Raw genomic sequence first — 14,114 nt, 5'->3', positions numbered from 1 at the left:
AAATAAAATCATACAGAAAAACAAACCTAACAAAACTGAAATGAAAGCCATGAGTAATCATTAGTTGTTGAAAATTATTAAACAATTGTCGTTATATGATAAAATTAGATGTTTACATTGTACTTCCTTGCAATTTCATTAACAATATACGTGTGTAGTTTAAAAAGTCCAGAGCTGAGAGTTGGTTATTACAGTATTTGCTACAAGCAGATTCGATATTGTTTCTTTTTGGGCTCAAGCCATGTCATCCTGGTGGAAGTTCCTATTAGTAGCTTCCTATGGGTTATATGTACTACAGTGATATTCCCTGAGAATTTTACCTTTAGGTCTCCAGAATTCTAACTCCTGGTGCGAATATCATTATATTTTTTCTCAAGGATATCGCATAATATCAGGGTACGTATTCTTGACACGCCATATAGCAATCTGCGCCCCGAATAGCATTTATCCTTCGAGGGGAAAAGTGGCAGAATTAGAAGTGGAGCCGTATCAAGGTCACCCTAGTTCCCATACTACTATTGAGTATCCCAACAGCGCCATATCCAAGATGGCGGACATTCCAAATTCTGTAGCGATTTCGTAAATTGGTGTTCCCTGTTGATCTGACCTTTTCGATCGATTTTCAAGGATTATTATGTAATCTCCAATTTCTTTCGCCTCTGGAAAGTTGAGTATTGATTCTTTACAATGTGTGTAATTTAGCTCCTGTCTCACAGTGAAATTAGAGTAATTTATTGTGATGAGGAGCTAGGCCTGTTACCGGAGGCACCATGGGCGCTGTCGTTCGTTAGGCATGTGTTATTTAGTTAGTAGAACGACATTCCCGGTTAAAATAGCATTAATTATTTAATTATGAAAGCTATTTAGGCAATTTATACTTGTAAAGATATTTATATGTATAATTATAATTTTTTTATGTCGATCATATATGTCAGAGTTTCGGTGATTTAGGTAACTGAGATCTTGTCTTGCCTTGGTAACCTAACCTAGGCAATATAGTATACTTTCGACATTTCACCGGTTACCCTCGTGTATTGGTTTATCAATTCAACGGAGATTGATATCTCCTAGAATTATTATATAACCGATACTCGTTTCTAGTAGAGATTTAAGGGTAATCTCTGTTTCCCTCTGAGTGTAGCCTTAGGCTACAACCCTAGTGGGTTGTGCCTCGAGTTTTCATTTAGACATGACTAGCCAAGGGTTTTCTGTCCCTTCCCTTAACCGCAGATAGTAGGTTTTGGGATTCGGTCAAAACCTCAGAGTATTTAGCCTTGTGCCGACAGTCGGACGGTAGGGTGAATAGTCATTCCCCTGCCGCCTAGGCTGCCGACATAGGAGGCTAGCCCTCCCTAGGCTGCACCTGAAGTGGTTGTATGATGCCGCAACCTTCTTCCTGTGGTCTAGTAGACTAGTCCTGTTCTCGCAGACCCTAGGCTGAGTAATAGTTATTCTTCTGAGGCCTAAGATGGCACCAGCACTGGAACTCTGTTTCTCCCTTGTTGAGAGGAGGCGGCACTGCTGCCGTCCCCTTAACTGTGTTGGCAGACCCTAGGTTGGAGAATAGAGATTCTCCTGCCGCCTAGGATGGTGCCGATACTGAAATAGAGTTTCTTAAGGGTGTGTAGGACCGGCAACCTTGCCGGCTCCTTCCACACCTCATACATGACCCTTTTCCCTCCCCCTCTGTTCTATTGTGATGGCCGAGCCATTGTATTTCTTTGAGCCGTCGTCCTGCAACCTCACCGTTGCCGGTGGATTGCGGGGGCCAGCCAGACTCCTACTCTACAGCTGTTGTCCCACTGTCTGTAGCTATACTGGCTGCTGGCAGCCATGACAACTGCCGGCGGCAATGTTTGCTGCCGGCAGCCATGTTTTATACAAACTGTTGGCGGCTATGACGATTGCTGGCGGCCATGCAGGCTGCTGGCAGCCATGTCATCCGTCGGCAGCCATAACGGCAGCTGGTGGCTATGCAGGCTGCTGGCAGCCATGTCATCTATCGGCAGCCATAACGGCTGCCAGCGGCTGGCGGCAGCTGGCAGCCATGATGGCTGTTGGTAGGAAGTCCCTTCGGTCACCAAGGTTCTTCAGTCCTCCCTTGGACTGCTGGCCACAAGTTCTGTTGCCGGGGTATTAGCCTGGCCGGCCTACGGAACAGATAGGTGCTGACTCAGCCGGCAGTATGCCAATTGTACCAGTGCTGCTGGGTGCTAGCCTGCCGGCTATGTGCCGACCGGACCTTGCCGGCGATGGTACTTGTGTCTGGATGGATGCCTGAATGTTACATTCTCCCCTTCCATTTGAACCTTCTTTCTGGAGAAAGGCAGTAAATTTGACATTTACATCCTTATTTGGTGTATACATACACAGTAATAAGGCAGCCTTCACTCCATGCTGTCTCTCTCTCTTTTAGCTAACATGCTGGCTGCGCTGGCAGGGACTAGCTATGCCGGCTATATGCCGGTTGAATTACAGTATATGTTTATGCACGTTGTCAGTATATTTGCAGTATAGGATATACGGCAGATAGAAAAACTATTGTATATATTATACTGGTAGTTATTTTCCAATATATCTTGGGTATCCTTGCCCGGGTGTTTGCTGAAACCAATCCTATATTGAAAGAATAGAATTTCTTCAATATTCTGATTAGAATCAGTTTTCATATTACCCTACAATATTAAATATTTGAAAGGGCTGGTGGTATTACACTTCTAACACTAAAAGGTTAGAACCCTTATCCATGAGTTTCCCTGATCAGGAAACTCTATGATTTTAATATTGTAAGGGAAAGTCACAGCAAATGGGTTGAGTAGGATACACAAATATATGTCTTTTATATTTCCTAGTCCAGTCCCCGTCATGCCGGCTGGACCGTGCCGTCAGATGCTTGCCACAATGGCAGCACACTGGCTAAACTACATTATATATAATTATAGAGTAGTCGGTATTTTGCAATATAGTATATACTGCAAACAGAAAACTATAGTATGATTATGCAGTAGTTAGTTTTTAACATATTTTGGGTACCCTTGTGCAGGCTTCTGGTGGGACTGTTCCTATATTGAAAGAATAGAATTCCTTCAATACTCTGATTAGAAATTAGTCATCGTTACCACACATTGTTAAAGAATAAAAAGGGGCAATGACTTGTACACTTTTCTACCCCTAGGGGTTAGAACCCTATCGTTAGAGTTCCTTGATAGAGGAATCTCCTTATAGTTAATACTGAGGAGAGATAACAGCATTTGCTTGCAGGGGATACACAAGTATGTGTCTCCCACTATCCCTTTCTAGCTTACTATCCTAAGCTATTTTAGTTAAAAGATGACTTTTACATATTGCTTATCAGTGAGATAATCAATTGTATACTCATTCTGCTCTCTTTTCTTTACAGGAGGAGCCCCAGATGGCACGTGTTGCAGTCTTCTGCAATATCAAGAGTAAGTACTTTTACGGTCATAATACATGCAGGTTTCATGTCCCCTGCAATATTATTTTCAAATCCCTGCATTATTGGTACACTCAAGTTTGCAATGTATGTCGGACCTTAATGTCCGTGGGTTTCGAGAATCCCAAGTCGATGGAGTCTAGGAATGCAGCTCATAACAAACTACGCAACTGGTTTAGAGGTTTTCAGAAAATCTCTCCGGGACCATTCCTACCTAATGATAGGATGCGTAACCTACTATTCACGAAAGCAAGTAAGGAAATAGTGGTGCTCCAGGCACGATTCACAACCTCCCTGCAGCCAGGTAGCCCTTGGGATGGAGGGCATGAAACCCCCACGGGAAGAGGTGGATAATGTCGTGTTGGAATTGCTTCCCTCTGTGCCGGCTCTAGAGTCATTAACATCAACATCTTCACTCTCTACCCCTCTATTAGATGAAATGGAACAATTATTGGCCCATATGAAAGGTCTAATAGAAACCTCTCGCAAACAAGTCGGAAAGGAGGAAGCGAAATTCAAGATAGAGCTCTGTGAAGCTCCACTTGTCGCTCCCCAAGGGTCATACAAACAACCCAGAGACCAAGACCTTCCAACATGCTCCAAAACAAATCCCTAGAGGTTTGCGGAGCTTATGCCAATTTTAAACGACAAACTCTACATCTCGGAGAAGATGGGGGCTGTTCCTTAGGACGAAATCCAGTTTTGGCCAAGCTTTGATGCTTTCCCTAATTGCTTCATTCGACTGAGACATGAACCAACGTCAAGAAAAGAAACGGAACTGAAGGAGGTCATGATTCTCGACCATGATAAGGCATAGGCAATCTTGTCAAGTAGCCTGAGAAAGGAAGGTTACTCGGTGTCGGAGGTATTCACACTAAGTAACAGACACCCTCCCTTTCTACCTCCTGCTTCAATATCATTCCCCTTTACGTGGAAGGCATTTAAATCTGTTGCCAAGGCAGTGGAGGTAGGTAGACCATGTCCTGCATTCGAGGAGTGCAAGCCTCTGTCACTAGCCTTTCCCAGGCAGGAGAAGGATTGGAAGGAAGTCCACTTAACCTTTTCAGTAGGAAGACTAGATGCAGATGTCACTAGACGACAGCTTAGCGAGAATCTCCGTCAACTATCTGACTTTCCTTCGGGTAAGGAATAAGACACAAAGGAGAGACTTGCAGCCTCCCTATCACTACAGAACTGCATAGAGTTGTGTTCAGCCCATCAAAGTACCCCAGACATGCTCATGGTCTTGGCCAAAATGCATATGGCCACCTTAGTAAAAGACCTTTATACCTTTATAAAGGCTAGGAGAGCCTATAGGGAGTTTGTGTTCGCTGCCGCAACAGTGAAACACAAAACCAGGAAGCTGATATCTTCCAACATCTGGGTTAGAGACCTCTTTCCAAACGAGGTAGTTAGAAAGTTGATTAAGAAGGCCACCACGGAGAACATAGGACTTCTCAAAAAATGGGGCATCTTTTCAAAGAGAAAGTCTTCCACAGTTGTGGGCCCTCAACCTAAAAGGAAGACGGAAAAGTTTAGAAATGTTCCTCGGGCCGGTCAACAACATCCCAAATTTACAATGACCGCCGTGCCACAGGCAATTGGTCGATTATGTAAACCTTCTGATCAGGCGAAGCAAAAACACGCTCCTGGTAGGAGGGAGGTTCCTTCAGGATTGCTGGATTTTCGATCCTTGGCGCCAAGGCCTAATCATGATGGGACTAGGATGGAGAATAGACTTGCCTCCACCATCATTTCCTCAACTTTTCCTACACTCCAAAACCCTCCTGAAAGAGTATACCTTAGAGCTCTAGAGCATACAAGCGGTAAGGAAAGTTTAGTCCATCAAATTCCAGGGAAGGCTGTTTGATGTTCATGAGAAGGACTCAAGAAAACTCAGAGTCATTCTGGACTTGTCGCCACTCAACAAGTTAAAAAAAAAAAACAGCAAGGTCAGAATGTTAATCCCTCTGAACATAATGACCTTGTTTCAAAAAAGGTGTGTTCGCAGTCTTGTCAGACCTGAAAGATGTCTATTGGCAACTTCCAGTCAGTCACCCCCTCCCCTCTTACCTAGGATTCAAGTTACAGAGGATAACGTATGTCCTAGGAAAGATACTTGTCGGACTAAACACAGTCCTAAGTATCTTCACGGGATTGGCAGACACAGTCACGCAAAAACCAAGCCTAGAAATGGTTCAGGCAGCAATGTACCTGGATGAAAGGCTGGGGTGGGCAGCATCCAAAATGGCTGGTCTATGAGCATCCAAGGAAGTGATCAGGTTCCGGGAACATCGGGGATGCAAGATAAGCTTCAAGAAGTCTCGATTCTTTCCAGTTCAAAGGCTTCAATGGTTAAAAAGCCATTGAAACCTGTGATTACACAAACTCTCCTTTCTCTTGGGGATGTAAAAGGAGATCGCAGGGTCGGTCAAGAGACTATGGTAATCAGTCAGGATTCCTAGACGCTAACAGGGAGGAATTCGGAACTCTCTCCAGTTCGCAATAGTGACAGACCTAATGCTAAGAGCACTGCTGAAAAATTTGTTAAGAGTCTGGAGAAGATACGCATCAAACGCTCGAAGAGATCTAAAAAGATCGATATCGGTCTTTCCTTAATCGCTTCCCTAACAATGGTCAAGGGCCATAAGCCCCAAGGCCACGTTGGTCTTGTCATGGGTGGGGAATCCTAAGGCTGACTTGGGACATCAAAGCGATAATGAGACGTCGGAACCGACAAGGCTAGAGAACGTCTCATATAGTTTAGGAGACGTTAACCATCCCTTACCTAAACGGATGGCACCTATCAGCAGTTCATGTACAATCGATCCACAATGTGACAGCGGATGCTCTACTCGGGCTCAAGCCGATAGAGTTAAAATGGTCCACAAAAGCAGACCTATTCTCTCCCATATAGGAACAAGTCCCAGAGCTGCAGATCGACCTCTTTGTCACAAGCGTCATCAAGAAACTACCTCGATATGTAGCCCCATACAAGGATCCTCTAGTGGAGATAACAGATATCATGTCTCTAGTATAGAATGGATGGACTCGGGAATTCCTATTCATCTCATCCAATCTCCTGCTAAGGGTTCTCAACATCCTGAGATCCTTCCAGGGAGGAGTGGCTCTGTTGGCTCCAAAGTAGCCCAAGAGCAATCTGTTCTCTTTAGTGAAGGAACTGAAGCTGAGACTGGCCCTAGTTCTGAACCCAGGACTATCTCAGTAGATTCAGAAATATTTTACCTTCAATTTATCACAGAGAGCCCAAACCCTTCATTTCATGATTTTCTTGCCTTAGCGGTTAGGAAAAGATTTGGGATCTCAGAAGGCAATATAGAATTCTTAGAAGAATACAAGTCTAAGTCAACTAGAAGACAATATGAGTCATCTTGGAAAAAGTGGGTTGCTTTTGTAAAAGCAAAAGGACCGAAAGAAATTTCAATGAACTTCCGTCTGTCCACCTTCATAATCAAGGTCTGGCGGTCAACACGACAACTACGTGCAAGTCAGCCTTGACTAGACCTCTTCTATATGCCTTTCAAGTGGATCTGGCGAATGAAATCTTTAAGAAGATTCCGAAGGCATGTGCAAGGCTTAGGCCTGCAGCACCAACAAAGCCCATCTCATGGTCTTTGGACAAGGTCCTACATTATGCCTCATCTGTGAACAATGAAGATTGTTCCCTCAAGGATCTAACCCAAAAGGTAATTTTTTTTTTTGTCTGCTATAGCCTCCAATGCTAGAGTTAGTGAAATTGTGGCCCTATCTAGAGATGAGGGCCACATTTAGTTCACAGAAGTGGGAGAACTGAATCTCTTTCCTGATCCAACCTTTCTCGCTAAGAGCGAGCTACCCACTAAGAGGTGGGGTCCCTGGAGAATCTGCCCTCTGAAGGAAGATGTCTCTCTATGTCCTGTACAGTGTCTAAAGGTCTATCTTCGTAGAACTTCAGACTTCAGGGGAGGACAGCTCTATAAAGGAGAAACCTCTGGATCAAACTTATCCCTAAAACAACTGAGGGCGAAGCTCACCTACTTTATTCTTAGAACAGAGCCTGACAGTACTCTCGCAGGTCATGATCCGAGAAAAATTGCTTCATCACTGAACTTTTTTCAGTATATGGACTTTGCGTGTCTTCGCTCACATACTGGATGGAAATCATCCAGGGTGTTCTACAAACACTATGCTAAGCAGGTCCATGAACTGAAGCATTATGTGGTGGCGACAGGTAGTGTATTAAAACCTGTTGTCTAATTCTGCGATGAACAGTTAAGTGATTGGGACTGTCAATTAAAGGGAGAAGGTGTCAGCACTTTTAGTGTGATCCCCATTTAAATGAGTGTTACCATGGTGACACTAACTCTGTTCAAAATCTCAGGTGTGGAATTATACAGATAGCACTAGTGCCGTGTGTACGTAGTACACAGTGTTGATAGAATATGACAGGTACAGAAATTATGAAGAGAAATTTTATTAAAAACTTTTCTTCAGTCTGAGAGTGGCACTGATCATTTCTTCCCTTTCAAAAGGAAAAAAAAAAATCTGTATATGTCGCAGTATAATTCCTTTATCATGCTACATTCGTTTTACTTGTTAATTCATTTAGTCATTTATTAGAAATAAATGTCTATTAGAATGTAATTGCGTCCTAATTCGCCCGACAATTACATGTTTAAGATGCCAGAGTTCTTTGACTTACTCATGTAAGCATGTAAGTATTCTTCATATCATTGTATGCTTGCAAATGATGGATATAATGGACAATGATATTGGTTCGGCAATATATACAAACCATGAGACTGTTTGTATACTCAGTGTATACTTATGTTTGTTCATACTATATATTCTAACCTTGATGCCCCTTTTCTACCGATTAGAATAACTTCCCTGTAGGGGCCAGGAAGCACTAACATCATTTATGATTAGTGATGATGACGGATAACTGTAATATCATTTATCTCAAATGGTCCAGATGACCATAGAAATATTGTCCCAAGGTTAAGGCATTGATGAAATCCACAGATACATTAATGCTCTGGTATGTTTCCATCAGGACGAAATAGCTTGAGCCCAAAAAAACGGATTTTGATCGATGTGAAAAATCTATTTTTGGGTGAGATAACCATGTCGTCCTGATGGACACACCCTACTTTTCTAAAGAAAGGATCTTCACAGAATCCCTCCCGAAACTACTGTATCTGTAGCACCATGCTCAATGCTACAAGGAATGTCTGCTATCTTGAATATGGCGCTGTTGTGATACTTAATAGTAGTATGGGAACTAGGGTAACCTTGATACGGCTCCCCTTCTAATTCTGCCACTTTCCCCCTCGAAGTGTAAACGCTATTCGGGGCACAGATTGCTATGTGGCGTGTCAAGTATACGTCCCCTGATATAATGCGATATCCTTGAGAGAAAATTTAAGGACATTCGCGCTGGGAGTTAGAATTATGGAGACCTAAAGGTAAAATTCTCTGGGAATATCACTGTAGTACATATATCACTTCGGAAGCTACTAATAGGAACTTCCATCAGGACGACATGGCTAACTCACCCAAAAATAGATTTTTTGCTTCTCTCAAAATCCGTTTTTTACAAGGGTTTTACAAAATGAAATCACCAAAGAGTTTTCCCAGTCAATACAGTGGTTAAAATCATTCATATGGACAAATAGGTCACTAGACATTTGTCTTGTCCTAACTGCATAACGATGTTGTTTGATTCGGTTGTCGAGCAATGTTCCAGTTTGACCCATATGTGTCTTGTCACACCCCCAGTACTGTACATGGAATTATGTAAATAGAGCCATTATCATACTTTGGAAAATTATTTATTAAGATATTCATTACTGTTCCTGAACTTTTAATAACTATATTCACCTTGAATATTTTCAATAAATCTTTTATATAAGCATAATTTTCATTGTACGTAAGTGTCAGAAAATTCTCAGTCTTGAAAGACTCCTTATTCGAGTCGGAATAAAATATCTGTTTAGCTTTCTGTAGAGACCTATCAATTAAAACTTTAGTATATTATAATTTAGTTCCTCTGTCATTACTTCTACGAAATTTTGCGTCTATAGATTCTGGGCTGCAAATCCTTAAAGCTCTTCAAAACATACTTGAAAAAATTGAAACTTTTACACTGGTTTGATTTCTTGAATAATAATGAAAGTCGGAATAAACATTATGTATGTAGAATTTCGTAGAATTAATGATATATATATATATATATATATATATATATATATATATATATATATATATATATATATATATATATATATACATATAGATAGATAGCTGTGTAAACCAAAGTCCTATGACATATCCTTAGTCATGCCTGGGGTTTGACCATTTTCATCATCACGCTCACCACTGCGGATTGGTTGTGGTATGACACTTTATTCTGATAGCTCACAACAAACCAACTAAATATGGGTGGCCTGACTAGTACAGGTCTGCTGATTGTAGCAATATATAAACCCTATCATGATATTTAGGTATCCCTCAGCAGCAGCAACCCACCCCCCCAATTATACTAAACCCCCACCTTATTGCCAACTGGATAAAGCATTAGCGTTCATTTAACCAATTTACCATTAACATTCCTACCTATGTCAATAGCATTCATAAACGGGAATCCTTGTGAACGTAATATTACCGTTGATTCAGGAATTACGAGCAAGAAATAATATAATATAAAATATACGCTACTTTTTATTACTAATCTCTCTTTGTTTTGTGTGTCAGTACTCGAATTTCTTAAAGTTAAGCAAACAAAAAATGCAAGTATGAAATATTCAAAGTAAAAAAAAACTCCAAGTAAACTCAGCACTTTTAGGAATACTTCTTACAATAATCCGAATTGAATGCAATGTCCTTTCGGGGAATTCATTACAGATGTAAACGAATTTAATGTATTTATTAATATTGTATGCTGCCAGAGGTTCCACACCTCAATCCGTATGTTATGAGTAGGGTAATGTATCATTTAGATTCATATAAGTAGCGAAATGTTAAAGAAGTGCAGGAGAAGATATGAATACAGACACAGGAAGCTCAAGGGAAATATTTGCTCTAATTAGGACTTTGGAATAATATTGATTGCAAGATTTTACTTCAGTTTTTAAAGGATTGATTTTTGATAATGTGTCTACTTAGTTGTTTTTTTTTCTCTCTCTTTTCTCTTTTAATGAGAGGATAATTTTTTAGGATTACTTTTGATTATATACATAGTTTAGATAAATTTTGTGGATGACACTGTAATCTATTTATATGAAGATTTTGTTAAACACTTATATTTCATTTTAGTCATTAATCGTATATTCCTAAGACATGACTGGAATTACTTAGATAACTCTCTGAATATCTTTATATGTTCTAAGTGGATAACATGTCGTAAATTTGATTAAATCTGCATTGTTCCCCTGAGAATCATTTCTAGATTAAATATATCAACCAAACCTAATAGGAGGGAAATCATTTTTATAACGAAGGCAACAAATCTTCCAATTGGTCGATGAGATATTGACAGAACAAACAAATAACGGTCAGAGCGTTCCATCATATTCTGTCATTTCTTTTCAGTAATTATTCCTCGTTTTCACACTGGTAGGTAGAGACAAACACTCAAAGGAAATCTGCAATGTGTATTATTGAAAAGTTCTTAAATAACCCCCTTTGAATTGTGGGTTTCCTGAAATAGGAGGTGGATTCTTGTTCCAGTTTCGGTCCCTTCAGAAACTTCTCAGGGTGTGTGCCAATCAGCTTGGTGGCAGCTTCTTGAGCAATATCATTTTCATTAAGTAAAAACAGGTCCTGACTCTCCTCATGGAAAGCAGTTGTTGTCCAGCACATGTGTTTGCAAGATGCTAATGGCTTTGCCTAGGATAACAGGTTCACTAAATAGTCAGATGCTTCCGACAAGACAAAGCCTATATCTTTCTGGAAATCTAGCAAAAATCTTTTCCCTATATGTGAGCTTCCACCACGTGGATTTCTAACAACAGTTATTCCTTTAAGTTTTGTGGACTGCTATCAACACCCAGCTGTTCTAGGCACAGAGTATTCAGGTGAAACATGTTTGACAGTAAAAAACTGCAGTAACCTTGACAGATCACTTGGTCTCAATTAGAGATGCGACTTGCCAGCTCTGAGATAGCCTATGGGTGGCCATTTTCCTCAGGTGTTGTAGGTAGGCCAAGGCACCAGCCACTCGTTGAGATACTACTGTTAGAGAGTTATTAGATCCTTTGACTGGCCAGAAATTATTATATTGGATCCCTCTCTAGTTACAGCTCATTTGTCCTTTGCCTACAGATACACCGAATAGTCTGCCCTGTTCTTTATACATTCCCCTCTTTCCTCATACACTTGACAATACTAACCTAACCAAACAATTCTTGACCCGAGGGGTTAACTACTACTTTGTAATTTTTCAGTGGCTACTTTTAACTTGGTGAGAGAAGAAGAAACTCCTTAGCTACAGTATGTTAGGCAGCTTTTATTAGGATGACAATCCAAAATCACACCATTGCTCTCTAGTCTTCGGTAGTGCCATAGCCTCTGTACCAAGATCCTCCACTGTTATGGGTTAGAGTTCTCTTGCTTGAGGTTAGGCTTAGACAAACTATTTTATCTGTTTCCACATTTCTTTCCTCAGTGGGTTATTTTCCTTTTTGGAGCCCTTGGGCTTATAAGATCCTTCTTTTCCAACTAGGGTTGTAGCTTAGCAAGTAATAATAATAATAATAATAATAATAATAATAATAATAATAATAATAATAATAATAATAATAATAACAGTTTCAGTCTTTTGGTTGCTCTCAGATACTTTCTCTCTCTATTGTAGAGGTCTGTTAAACATGCAAAATGGTATGTGAGGTCCTGTGTAACAGCATCTCCACAGCCAGGTCTTGTTAGAAGTTTTCTGACACTTAAAGTTTGGGCACATTCGTGAAGTTCATCGTCATAACTTGTCTGATCTCAGGGGATGAGGATTCTTTTTTCCTTATGGAACACATTTTGCCTTTAAGGATGATTCTACACAGCTTGTCCTATCATTCTACTGACTAGGCATAATTTGCTTTTCTTTTTCTCCAGTTTCATGTTTTTATAACATAAGACAAAAATTTGGGTGATACTGCATCTTGTTCCTCAGAGTTACTTCAATGTCACCACTATCATTAAATCTGGCTGGATCCAGAACAATAATAATCTCATTCACTGCATGAAAGAGGGAATATTAGTCACTCTCATAGGGTAGCCATTATTTTCTTGTGGTTGTTGTGTACGTGATGACTTAAGCTTTTCAATCTTCATCTGACAAAGCAAATAAAAAAGTTACTCCGGTTAGTCCAGAATTTAGATGTTCCTGGATCTGTATTTTCCATCTTGGTGAATGGTATTCAAGGTATCACATTATGATGATTATTTTTATTCAGTGAATCAAGGCCTAAATTTTATCCTTCAACGCCTTTATTACAATCTTGCACAATAATGAAGGAGATACGTCTAGGTATAAGGATAAAAACATATGATCTTCCCCTAGCTTGATCATTCAACCAGTACCATTCAAGTCAAGTGCGATCTGTTCACCATTCAGGTAACTACATCCAAAGTAATGTAAAGCACTGTTTCCCTTGGCTAAGATTTCCTGCACTGGTACACCCTGTCATTCAAGTGCAGTTGTCTAACTTAATATCTATGTTAACTTTCATGTAATATACAGTAGCTGACTAATGTTGGGCTTTGTCTACAGAATTTGGGACACCAGTGTGTCCTGGTAGCGCGTTGACACCCACTCTGTGGGTGCATGGAAGCCAATAAATAATTTCATGTTTTGGCAATAAATTCCTAATTATTGCGTCTAAAATATTAAGACATAATTAGAAATACAATTTAATGTTGTCAGGTAATACATATTTATTATAATGGTAAACTACGTGACAATTTTAACATTGATATAATTCATAATAATGCTATTTCAACAAAAACCATCTTTATCATTTTCTATTTATACTAAACCTATCTTTATCATTTGCCATTTCTATTAAGATTATATATAATTTTCTATTTCTCTTAAAGTTACCTTTATTTCCTATTTCTACTAAAACTATCTTTATCATTTCCTATTTCTACTAAACTAACTGTATCATTTACTATTTCAACTGAAACTATCTGTATCATTCGCTATTTCTATTAAAACTATCTGTATCATTTCTTATTTCACCATAAACTATCTCTATCATTTGTTATTTCTACTAAAACTATCTTTATCATTTACTATTTCTACTAAAATTACCCTTATCATTTTCTATTTCTATTACAATTGTCTATACCATTTCCTATTTCTACTAAAACTATCTCTATCATTTCCTATTTCTACTAAAACTGTATCAATTCCTTATTTTTGCTAAAGTTATCTTGATCTATCATTTGCTAATTCTACTAAAACTATCTGTATCATTTCATATTTCTACATAAACTATCATATCCTATTCCTACTAAAACTACCTTTATCATCTCCGATTTCTTCTAAAAATATCTGTATCATGTGTTATTCCTACTAAAACTAACTTCATCATTTCCTATTTCTACTGAAACTATTTGTATCATTTCCTATTTTTACAAAAACCATATGATTTGCCATTTC

This window comes from Palaemon carinicauda, chromosome 9 (genome assembly GCF_036898095.1).
Source record: "Palaemon carinicauda isolate YSFRI2023 chromosome 9, ASM3689809v2, whole genome shotgun sequence".
Taxonomy (NCBI): domain Eukaryota; kingdom Metazoa; phylum Arthropoda; class Malacostraca; order Decapoda; family Palaemonidae; genus Palaemon; species Palaemon carinicauda.
The sequence above is the reverse complement of the archived record's forward strand: the minus strand, read 5'-3'. Positions refer to the sequence as shown.